Genomic DNA, 13248 nt, shown 5'->3' on the forward strand with positions numbered 1-13248 from the left:
GATTGTGCAAGATCTGGTGCACAACTATAGTCACAACTGATAGCAATCTGATTCTCTACCACCTGTCCCTGTTGAACTGAACATGCACTGACATGCAACTGAGTTAACTGATGTATTCTATAGTTGCATTATGAGTTAATAACTTGTGAATTAATTAATAACTAATTCACCCAACTCATCTCTAGTCTATTGATCAGTTAGACTAAATACAACTAGTTTAACAAAGCTAAACTGAACACAACTCCATCAACTGTACCTCCAGTCCACTAAACTCAACTCACTTGAGTTCTAACTGAAGTCATGCATGCAACAACTCAACTGACTCATAAGAAAAGTGTATTTCCTTCTGACAACTGCATGTGCCACCTCTGTAGCTAAAACTGAAGTGCTCCAAGAGAATAAGATCAAGTTTATAGTCCAAATATTATTATGAGACAATAATATTTGACTTTTCTATTTTTGACAGCCAGTCTAAAAATAGACTTTGATCACTCACACTTTGATAAAAAATAGAAGTCCATCTATTTTTCCCAACTTGACCAATCATCCATAAACAACAACCTGCAATCCATAGACATGATCCATATGTCTAAAAATAGACTTGCGCCAAAAATAGCCTGCGGGCCCACTTAGTGAAGGCGACTCTTTTCACTAAGCTCCATCATCTTGTTGCACTCTCAACAAGCATTTCTTGTTGCACACTTTTCAACACTTGGCACATGATCCAATCCACAATAATCTCTTCTTCGGTTTTATATGCAAGTAAAAATGTTCCCCAACTTGGAACTCCTTAAACAACCTTTTCCTATCTTCATAACTCTTCTTCCTATCTTGTGTTGCCTTTAGATTCTTCTTGATCACCTACATTTCCTGTTCCATATCTGCCAACATATCTGGTCCAATCAATACCCTGCTAACCGAATCCCTCCAACTGATGGGAGTGTTGCAATTCCACCCATACAATGCCTAAAAAGGACTCATCCTCAATGAATTTTGATAATTGTTGTTGTATGAGAACTCTACAAAAGGGAGATACTCTTCCCACTTCCATTGTTGATGCATCACATACATCCTCAACATATCCTTGAATATCCAGCTGACCCTATCTGTCTATCCATCTGTCTATGGATGATAAGTGGTGCTGAAGGAAAAATTTGCTCCCAAACTACAAATAACTCCTTCCAAAGCTTGAAAGTGAGCTTCGCATCTCTGTCTGACATAATCTTCTTCAGAATATCGTGCAGTCTAACCACATCTCTGATGAATACATGTGCCACATCACTAGCTGAGAATGTAGACTTCACCAAAATGACGTGTGCAACCTTTATTAACCTATCCACAATGACCATGATGGAATCATGTTGCCTCACTCTCTTCGACAATGCTATGATGAAATCCATGGAAATGACCTCCCATTTCCACTCTGGAATCACAACAGGTTGTAGCATTCCACCTGGATGTTTACATTATACTTTCGCTTGCTGACAGTAGAAACACCTCGCCACAACCTCTGCTACATCCCTCTTCCAATTTGGCCAATAGTAATATCTCTTCATTGTTCTCAGGGTCTTGCGATAACTTGGGTGACCTGAATATGGTTTCACATGAAACTCCCTTAAGGTCACCTTCTTGACTTCACTACTATCCAGTACATATATCATGTCTCAAAACCTGACAAATCCATCTACTATAAGACAATAATCCATACCCTATGCACCTACACATATACCTTTACCTTTTCTTGTATTGCTACCTGCACCTATAACTGTAATATCACCCTGTTGCAACGTATGCACAATCTCCATATACCTAGCATCCTGTTGACCTTCCTGTAAGATCCTATCCTATAAGCCTATCCCATAAAAGCTCATAGCTGCCAAGTGATGTACATGTACCCATCTACTGAGAGAATCTGCTACACTATTCTCTTTATCTTTGATGTATCTGATCTCGAAATAAAAATCGTTGATTGTGGCCAACCATCTAGCCAACCTGGAATTGGGATTCGACTCATCAAACAAATACATCAACCCAATGTGACCACTCATAAGTACAAACCTTCTTCGAAGAAGATAATGTCTCCACATATTCAATTCATGTATGATCACTGCTAACTCAAGATCATGTGTCAGGTAGTTATTCTCGTGCTTGTTTAGTTTATGGGACTCGTAGCATACCACTTGTCCATCCTGCATAAGGAATCCACCAAGCCCTCTCTTGCAAGCATTTGTGCACACCACAAACTCTTTTTCCAGATCTGCAATCAATAACACTAGTGCATGTGTCAACAACTGCTTAAGTTTCTCAAAGCTAGCCTCACACTCCTCTGTCCATTCGAACTTCTTACTTTTCCTCTGCAATGATGTAATAGGATAGGAAATATGCGAGAATTTCCTAATGAACCCCCTATAATAACCTACCACAACCATGAAAGATATCACCTCATATACACTTTTAGGACCTACCCACTCCATGATGGCCCTTATCTTCTCTGGATCTACTGCAATTCCCTCCTTGGAGACAACATGTCCCAAGTAGTGTACCTCACTCTAAAATAAGTTTCACTTGTTGAGCTTAGCATAGAACTAATTCTCTCTCAACAACCTCAATACAAATGTTAAATGTTCAAAATGATCTTCCTCATTTTTAGAATATACCAGTATATCATCAATGAACACAACAACAAACTTATCCAAATATTGATGCAACACATTATTCATCAATCACATGAATGTAGCTGGACCATTAGTTAAGCCAAATGGAATAACAAAAAACACATAATGCCCATACCTGGTCTTGAACGAAGTCTTGTAAATGTCCTCCTCTTTAATGTGTACTTGATGGCATCTTGATCTTAAGTCAATCTTCGAGAACACCGCTGCCCCCTTCAGCTGATTGAACAAGTCATCAATCCTGGGAAAAGGGTACCTATTCTTGATAGTCACTTTGTTCAATTGCCTATAATCAATGCCTAATCTAAGGGTTCCATATTTCTTCCTCACAAACAAGACTGGTGTGCCCCATGGTGATACACTTGACCTAATGTATCCCTTGTCCAATATTTCCTTTAACTGCAACTTTAAATCAACCAAATCAAGTGTGCTCATCCCGTAAGGTGATTTCGATCTTGGAGTTACCCTTGCCACTAACTCACAATAAAATTCTACCTCCCTGTGAGGTAGCAACTCTGAATGTCCTCAAGAAACCCATCCTTGAACTGCCACAAAAGTAGGTACCTTCTCAACACATCTGCATCCTTAACTTCCTTACCCTCATCACTAAAAATGTGTACCACAAATAGCTTGCACCCCTTCTTGCGGATATGCTTTGCTTGCATAACTATCACCATCCTAATTGACGTGGAGTTCTTCTTACCTTGTAAGACTCTTGGTTCTCCATTGTCATCAACACACTCGATACATTTGTCATAAGAAAAATCTTTTGGTTACTTATTAATATTTGTTTTTAATAAATTAATAAACTAATATCACAATTTAAATATTATTTTTCAAAAACTAGTAATATTTATTTAATAAATTAATTTAAATATTATTTTTAAAAAACTAGCCATTTAATATAGTCGTTAATTAAAATATTTGTTTTTAATATATTAATAAATTAATATCATAATTTAAATATTATTGTTCAAATATAGCCGTTACTTGGAAATTATGTCTCTACATTGCTCTCTATTTAAGCCTTTGCCATGGTCTACCTCTTCATCTAGTCGTGATGATGAACCACACTTGTTGGTTTGAAACGCGTTGGCCAAAAATTTCTCTTATGTGATTTCTATCGAAAGACTTTCCTTAATTCATTATGGATCACAAAAGCCTGAATATAGAGATTTGTCATAGCAATCTACCTTTATTCTATGAATATAAAACCAATCCATACCCAACAACATACTTTATGATCGCAATGGTAATACATTCAAATGTGTTGTTGTAGGAAATCAAATGTGCAAGCTCTTACCCAATGATGAACTCACTTCTTTGTACCTATAGCCACTACACTAACCAAGACTCTGCACGGAATTCCTTACTCAAACCACAATTATCCGCCAAGTCAGGGCTAACATAGATATAATTAGATCCAGGGCCAATCAAAATAGAAATAAATTGATCACAAAATTACCGTCCTTCTCAATGATAGATGCCTAATGTTCTTCTTGCTTGTTGTCCACTGCTGCATAGATGCATGGAATACTCTAACCAACATACCCAAGAGTTTGTGCCTCTTGTGCACGGTATATCTTGGGCCTTCCACCCTGATGCTGCGGACAATCTCTCATAAGGCGTTCTTCACGACATGTCCAACACTCCAACCGATGAGTGCCATCACCTCTATGCTATTGTTTCTACTATGGCCCATGTCCATGTCAAGCTGCATTAAACTTATTTTGCAGTGCCACATTTTATTTATCATTTGCATGTAGAGGCCTTGTCCTCTTAGGCTTCCATTTACCTTTACCTTTGTCCTTTCCTTTCCATCCATGTTGAGATTCATTCTTATGTTTTGATTGCTCATAGCAATGCTTCAGTTTCCCAATAAATTCCTCAAGTGACCGAAGCTCATCATGCTCAATCTAATCTATAAATGCTAATGGCAAACCACTAACAAATCTCTGAACTTTAACCTTCTCATCAGTAAGGTATGGTGCATACCTCAATAGCTCCATAAACTTGGTCATGTACTCTTCATCTGTCATTGATCCGACCTTTAGCACATATAATTCTTTGGCCTTACTGTCATAGTACATCTCTCACAAGTACTTCTTCGTAAAAAGCCTCCTGAACTCCCACCAACTCAAGTCATCTTTCCTGATGTCTCTGGCCTACTTACCATCTTCCAACTAGATGTTTGCTTTACCTTTCAAGCTGAAGATAGTTATTCATGCCTTCATGTTATCTATGTACTCATGCAAATCAAAGAATTTGTTCATCCCAAGTATCCAAGCCTCTGCATCTTCTGGCTTCTTCACATATCCATCAAAAGTAGGTGGTTTCGATTTCTTGAATTAATTTGACAAGTATCCCCTATCATTCCTCCTATAAATATGATAACAATGACGATCATGATCTCTATCAGAACCAGAACTAGAATATTACATGTGATTGTCACCCATCTTATCCGGAGTGTCCAATAAACTACCATCTCTCATTGTATGGGATCTATCTGACCTATGTCTACTAGAAGATCTGTTGCCATATGCCCCATTAGTTCCATCCTCGTGTCAATGGCTGGTCCAAAGCGGCCATTGTCACTACAATTGTAACAAAATCTAAAGAAGTATAATATTAACCTTTGCTTGTTTCTCTTGTTCTCGTATGATATGGTCATTATCTACCTCACACCTCCTTGTCTCTTCCTTAAAGCTCCTCAATGTAACTTCCAAATCAAAAGGATTCCCAACACCATACTACTCTTTTGATTCATAGGGAAAGTCTTTGTAGTCAACCGTCTTGCTATCCATTTAAGATGTATTCCTAAAATGCATAATATGTCAGATAAACCAAATCACAATAAATTGATGTACCTTAGTATAGCTCGGGGAAGATACCTTATTTGCAAGATCGCCAAATCAGCGTGATACATGTATAACATAATTATAACAACATATAGACATATGGAATAAATATATGAACATAGAAGCATCATTATAGTTAGGGTCCAGTCATCAATACAAGGCCATATCAAAAACTCATGCTATCACCTCATGCATTACAATTACCATTACTACATTGTACACATTGCTACCAAACCAACTACATATACGCATAAGAGCATGTAGTTGAGCATAAGCAATCAAATCTTGTAATTAACCAACAAGAATGATACATGTAAGAAAATATTCAAGAATGTAACCTAACATACAAGGATGTAAGTAGGCAACATAAAATCAACATATAAGAGACATATAATCCATATATAGTTGTTATAGGACAAAATGACCTCCTCATCAACTCAGAGGTGAAATACAGGATGACTAAAGTAAAGACCACAATTGCAGGCCTTGATTCTACACTAACGTTCTCTGCACACTGCTAACCTGCTTTATAAATCTTGTTACCAAGCATAGAGGAGCATTAGTCACCCTACTAACTCAAGTTGTTAGGCCAGGGGGAGCGTTTGTGAACCCAAGGGAATTCAATGGGTCAAGCTAACAAATCTGCTCACAAATATCTAGATTTCTATCCCTAAATTTGCTCAAGAAAAGCAAGGAAACTCCAAAAATCGAATTATTTGGGGAAATTCCAATCTGAGAATGAAGGCAAATGGGAAAAAGCTTGAAAACAGAGCAGGTTCATGGCTTTTGCCCTAATGAACTCTAGGAGGAGCTTGGCAGCCCTAATTTGATTGCTACATAAGTAGCAAGAGGGCCATTGTGAAAGAGCTCAGACCATTTGGAAGGATAGCCCATTGAGCTATTGTGAACTATCATATACTTGAAGAAGTGAGCTGAAAGGGAGAGAGAGAGAGAGAGGAAGAAGGGGCAAGGGAAGGCTGATACAATGGATGGTTGTAATCACTCTTCCATTATAAATATAGAAATGCAGTTATGTTCCCTACTCCATAGTGTTGGTAATGTTGTTCATTGAATTGTTCATTCTGATGCTTGTTGAGATGAGTAGTTAAGTTATACACTAATATATGTTTATTGTGCATTCTTACATTAATTTTCAAGAGCGTATGTTGTGATTGGTTTACCTTGTCCTTTGTGCAGGTATTGTCTTGGAGCTGGCCTTGAGGGAGTTCTTCTTTCCACATAGAGATCTCCAAACAAATCTAGAAGGAACTAAAGGTGATCATCTTTCCATACCTTGTCAATTTATGTTTGATAGATGAAAATGTGCATAACTTGGTAGCTTCTACAGATAATCTTACTGTCTGTCAAAGGTCCCGGGAAGGCCTTTGAGGGTAGTTTTCATCTTACATACACCATGCATTTTACGACATAGCAGAATTGGCGACTCCACTGGGGACTATACATCTAGTTCTCGGTTTACCCGGACTCCTCTCAGTTCTTCTCTTTCTTCTAAGAGCTTCCTACTTCTTCAAATCCTTTTCTGATCCACCAACTATCTTGTTACATCCCACTAGTTTGCATTCTCCTCAGAAACTGATCCTAAAGGCCCTTTGTTTGAGCTATTTCCCTCACTGATGCAGCTTGCCAGGCTAAACAGAGCTTTATAAAGCACTATGCCTGTGTACAGGGAGCGTTAGTGGCCCAACTAACTCTCTGTTTACACTGAGACAGAGCGTTAGTCTCTCATTTACATCATTTCTAGTAGATTCTGTGGACCAAAAAGGGGGGGAAATTTTCTCATGGGCTAAAGTAAGATCTGCAACTATATTATGTTAACGAATTTGGTGTCCTGAAAATTCATTTTTAGGAAAATGCTTTAGTTTTTCTCTCTTAAAATACATTTTTTTGAAAGAAATACTGATAAATTGTATTCATCCTTCTGTCGAAATAGTTGTAAGCTGCTTCATTTTGGTTTTCAGTAGTTGTTAGGAAATATTGGGGAAAGAATCTTTTGGTTATGCAAGTGTGAATGGCTTTAGATGCACAAACGAATCCATGAATATGTGAAAAGATGAATATGTAGAATAAGACTTGTTTGCATAAGAAAATGAATTATATTTTTTTAGAGCATTGTTCTACATGGTTTATTGAGTCAAGAGTCTCACCATATGCATATGTCAACACCCCTACCGAAGACAAATAATCAAGTACACTTAAAATTTACATTAAAATCAATCAGTTACTCTTTTGAGCAAACCAACATTAGCTACGCTAGGACCTTGGGATAAGCATGTGAGTGAATTGCCCAAGGTTGAAAACCAAAACTAGTGTCGTTAACGAGTTAAAAATCCTTCTGCACTCATATTACCAGGACCACTCCACTAACAATGGAGCGAAATATGAGACAAAATCGGACTATAATTGAAGATAACCTACCTTCTCTTACAAATCCTTTGGGCATTCTGTGTACTGGGTGTCCCTTCAGGGATTTCGAAACTGAGTCGGGGACTCAGGTTTCCTGCCCACACAACATGTTGTCTACAACTATGTCCCCCCTGGTAATGTCTGTGACTTGAGGTATCTCTAGTGGCCAAAACTTCTAGGTACTTACACAAGGTGACTGGGACGGGCTGTCCTAGTACCTAAAATGGACAGATTTACTTTGTCTTCAATTTTTGGGAGGGTGCTCATCTTCACGAGAGTACTTGGCCCCTCAATTTAAGGTTCGAGTGAAGCTCTAAAGTAACCATAACTGTACATTTCGCCATCCTTCTCTGTTATTCATTAAGAGACTGGGTTTCATCTCCAATAATCGGTGCTTATCAGACGAGGTACTTTCCCTCTATTTGTTGATTGATATATTAAGTGTATTTTTTATTTTTAGGTACCTGAGTACTATCATTTTTGAGACTTTAAAGAATATCACATTAAAATCTATTTGATAAAACTTAACGGTCATTGTCGCAACATCCAGCCCTCGTCGTCACTCCAGACGATTGTTAGGACTTCCTCCACTCATTGTGGAAGATCCGTCGAGTTCCACTGACTCGGATTCCTCATCTTCGAGGAATCAGTCTCCTAAATCTCACACAGGATCTGTGTGGACGACCAACGATTCTAGTTTTCCAGAGGATTTCTTCACGGAAGGATTCCTTCCTCACTTTAACACTCCGCTCACAAATCCATCGGACCCTATCATGGTTCCCATGGTACCTGTACTTCCTTCTTCAGTAGGTGGAACTTTCCCATCTATCCAGTTGACGACTCAAGGGTTGTGGAATTTTAGAGACACTGTTGGTCCTCTACCACTTCCCTAGTCGACGGTCATCACAACACCGGTAATGTGGAATCCCGCTATCCCGTTTGTCCCAAGTATGACAACTCACATAACACCCTCTATAAGTGGAACCTAGTAAATGCCAGGTTCCACTCCTGTGGTGCCATAATGCATACCTTCGACTAGTGCCACATATAGTGCTCCATATAACACTCAATGCGGCACTATGGACGCGGTTCCCATTTACCAACAACAAGGTCAGCCGCCAATGTACAGTTCCAACCCCCAGATTTAGATATCTGGGGGGGTTCCCAGTATGCACATGTCGGTGGGGAATGTCACAGTTCCCCCTCTGTTCTCAGGAATGCATGGACAGTCGCTGATTAACATGAGTTTTCCCTCTGTCAATCAAAGCCATATGGTTAGTTCTGTGTTGGTTGGGAATCCACAAGGGATTCCCAACCAATCCATGGGGGTACCCTACTCACAAACTCAAATGAGTCAAGGGGGCACCGCTTATACTGGGGGCAATTTCATACCCCAGTATCAAAATCCTCATGGAAATCCACTCTACAACACCATACTGCAAAGCAACTGTTACACCACGCAACCCATGTACACTATGGGGAACCAAACGATGGGAGGAGCACAGATCTCCTCAGGTCATCCGTCATCACCATGGTCCAAGTCAGGAGCACCCAACCCTTTGCCTTTTTTGGCAACGTTGGATATTCCCGACTTATACAAGCTGAAAAACGACTTGATCTACCACAACTTAAAATGGCCGCCGATCCCGCACAAAATATCAACAGACATTCCAAAGTTTGATGGAAAACAAGGGGGGGATCTGGGCACCCATATCACCACCTACCATCTCTGGTGTGTTTCAAACTCTATGGTGGATGATAGTGTCTGGTTACATCTTTTTCCTCGCAACCTCATTGGTAATGCAACAAAGTGGTATATTGAGTTACCACGTGCGTCAGTAAATACCTTCGACACTTTAGAGATGGAATTCCTAAGGCACTTCCAACTACCCATCCACTATGAGACTGGGACAGAGCTCCTCACTTCATTTCGTCAGGATACGGCCACCTCCATCTCCGATCAGATACATGAATGGAAATGTAGGTGGAGGTTAGTCAAAGCTCCCCTCCCAGACTTTCTCTTAACGGACTGGTTTTGCAGGTCATTACTTCCGCAAATCGCTAGAGATGTCGTTCTAGGTGGTGCGGTCACATAAGACCAGTCCATACAGCGTGCCTAGCACTTAGATTTGATATATTCACAGTCTGGCACTCTTTATGACATAATCCCCAATTCCCTTGGAAACCCCAATGCCTCTGCTACCACCAAAACGACTACTCTTCCTACCACTGCGATAAACTTTGTGCAGTCTACACAAAATCCTAGTGGTAAGAAAAAGAAGAATAAGAAAAATACCACTCCTTCTGAAGAGCAGTCAACAAAGCAGCCCAACCCAAAACAAAAGGCTGTTGTGCCTACTGTTGATGAAAAGGATACACCTACCAGATTTCCTTGCAAACTCTGTGCTGAAGACCATGCAACCTGGTGTTGTTCGCGGCTTCAGGAATGCACAGATTACCTTGCCAAAAGGGATACTGGTAAGACCCCCTGTTGTCCTTAGGAATCCTTTTCCCACTCAGTAGCAACAAAATCTTATTGCCAACCAACAACAACCCACGCTAGGGGGCAATGATGGTTCGCAACATCCTTCAGCTGGAGAAGGATCTTATGCTGTTTACACATTTGGAATAGTAGATCTCGCCACAAGAACCAAATATTATGGAGCTCCTGTTGCTCATGCAACGGAACCTTCCTCAAGGCAAAGCCCATTGTCACCCAATGATTTGCATATCGACTGGCCGGTTGCGGACCTTGTAATTCGATCCCCAAAAGGGGCACTTCGATGCACAATGCACAATACATCTACACGTGCCGCCCAACACTACAACATTGTAGAGGATTTGGTGCAAGCGTCGTCGGCTATGTCAGTGCTCGAAGTATTACAAACATTCCCAACACAACGGAAAGCTTTGCTTTCAGCTATTGGTGGTATCGACCCAGAGGATTCCATGGTTGCTGTTTTCAACATGAACAAGTGTAAACCTCCCCTTTCTCACCAACTGGCATTCCAAGTACATATCACCACGAAAGGTAAAGGTATGCACAGAACTGTCATCAACAAAGGTGCTTCAACCTGCATCATGTCGGCTTCATGTTGGCTCGCCTTGGGTTCTCCAACCCTATCCCTGCCATCGAACTCCCTGAAAGCTTTCGATGGCCACACCTTTATACCAAAAGGATACTTAGCCAGTTTCCCCATCACTTTGAGTGGGAAAACCGTAATGGTGGACATAGAAGTCGTGGACAGAAAACTCGACTATAATCTCTTGTTGGGTCGCAGTTGGACATATGCCATGATGGCCATCGTATCTACTGTCTTTCGCATAATCCAATTTCCATTGGATGGAAAGGTAGTTACAATAGATCAGTTGTCTTTTTGCACCCCTGATTATTCACCATTACCAAGTGGCTCCGTACCCCTAGTAGGAGGTGGAACTGACTCTTATGTCAGTTTAGGTACCGATCTACTGAAGGCTTCTTCCCTCATGGGTTGTTTTCCTCTTCAGCCACCAAAGGTTTCACAGATGGTCAATATGCTTTCATCTATTCCTCATGAACAGACCGATCCATGGATCCTACCAGCTCCTTCAGACATTGACACTTACGGAGAACAAATGCTGCTGTCACTAGCTGAATTAGCCTACGAAGCCATTCAAATTGCATCTGAATCTCTGGTCACTTTGGTTTCGGCCAACGGTATCACTGCCCCTCCCATAACTGCTCCTTATTTCGATCCACTCAATCAAGTTCTACATATGGACGAAGCTATTAGGGAGGTCACGAGTTTAGAAGAGCGAACTTGGGAGGATTCGCACCATTATGTTTCAATATCTAATTTGGACATGATGCCTCTTCAAATCTTGTTACCTGATGCACATGAAATCGTTTCCTCACCCTATGCAATCCTCCAAACAGTGGATTTGGAAGGAAACATGGAAATATTTCAAAAACATTGCTCATCGATATTTCTGTCATGACAGGCATTATGGAAAACATACAGATTGGAGCCAATCGCAATCCTGAGGAAATTGTGAGCTTCACCTACCCGTTTAGGGACTTCCGCGATGTTTTTCCTTGGTCATATGAGGAAATGCATGGCATAGACCCTTCTAATGTCAAGCATGAGATCAAAGAAGATCGAGCATTCTTTTTATGGTATTTTTCTTGCTCGTTAATCCAAAAAACCTCGAGTCTCCTTCTTTGGGCTCATTAAACTACTACAAAGATAGATAGAGCACTTTTAGAGATATTTTATTTCTCTTTAAAAAATATAAACATCTCCGAGTTCTCATCGTTAAGCTCGTTAAATCTTTGCGACGATGGTTAGATCACTTTTAGGGATATTTTATTGCTCTTTAACAAATATAAACATCTCTGAGTTTTCATCGTTGCACTCGTTAAATCTATGCAACGATAGATAGAGCACTTTTAGGGATATTTTACTGCTCTTTAAAAAATATAAACATCTCCAAGTTCTCATCGTTAAGCTCGTTAAATCTTTGCGACGATAGTTAGAGCACTTTTTGTGATATTTTATTGCTCTTTAAAAAATATAAACATCTCTGAGTCTTCATCATTACACTCATTAAATACATGTAACGATGCTCTGAGCAACTCTTTTTTTGATCTTTTTCTAGCTCATAAACTAAAAAAGACTAAAGGAGCATTCTTTTTAGGTGCTTTTTTCTCGCTCTTTAAACTGAAAACTCCCAAGCTATGTCTTGCTGCTCGTTAAACTTTCTAAATATGACCTGAGCATTCTTTTAGGTACTTTTCTTGCTCGTTAAAACTGAAAAATGTCAAGTTTTTGTTACCGGGCTCATTAAAAATAGACCGCAGCAGCAAGAGCGCCTTCTTTTTGGGATATTTTCTCGCTCTTAAATTGAAAAATCCCTGAGTTTTTCCCCTCCTTCAAGCTCGTAAAACTATGAAGAAGAGATGAGTTGTTCTTTTCCCTCTTTTACTCGCTCATTAAACTGAAAAGGATACCCTGAGTTTTCTTCATCTAACTCATTAAAAATTTTGATGAAGGTATTGAGTTTGTCATTACGTGACTCATTAAAAATTAACAATGAAACACGAGTTTAGTCCGTCACCTCGTACTCGTAATAAAATTAGGTCGACATCTATTGGAAAAGGTTTCTCTTTATTCAGGTTCAATAGATTAAAAGAAGGAAAAGTAACTGATACGGGTATACTATTAACCTTTTGTCACACCCGGTTAACAACTATGACAAAGGGCCCACCATGGAGTCTCTCTTTACGATATTTTCAAACTCTCTAAATATGAAAA

The sequence above is a fragment of the Pinus tabuliformis genome, chromosome 8 (genome assembly GCF_031772625.1).
Source record: "Pinus tabuliformis cultivar Carrire ecotype Pingquan chromosome 8, CPIR1, whole genome shotgun sequence".
NCBI classification, from domain to species: Eukaryota; Viridiplantae; Streptophyta; class Pinopsida; order Pinales; family Pinaceae; genus Pinus; species Pinus tabuliformis.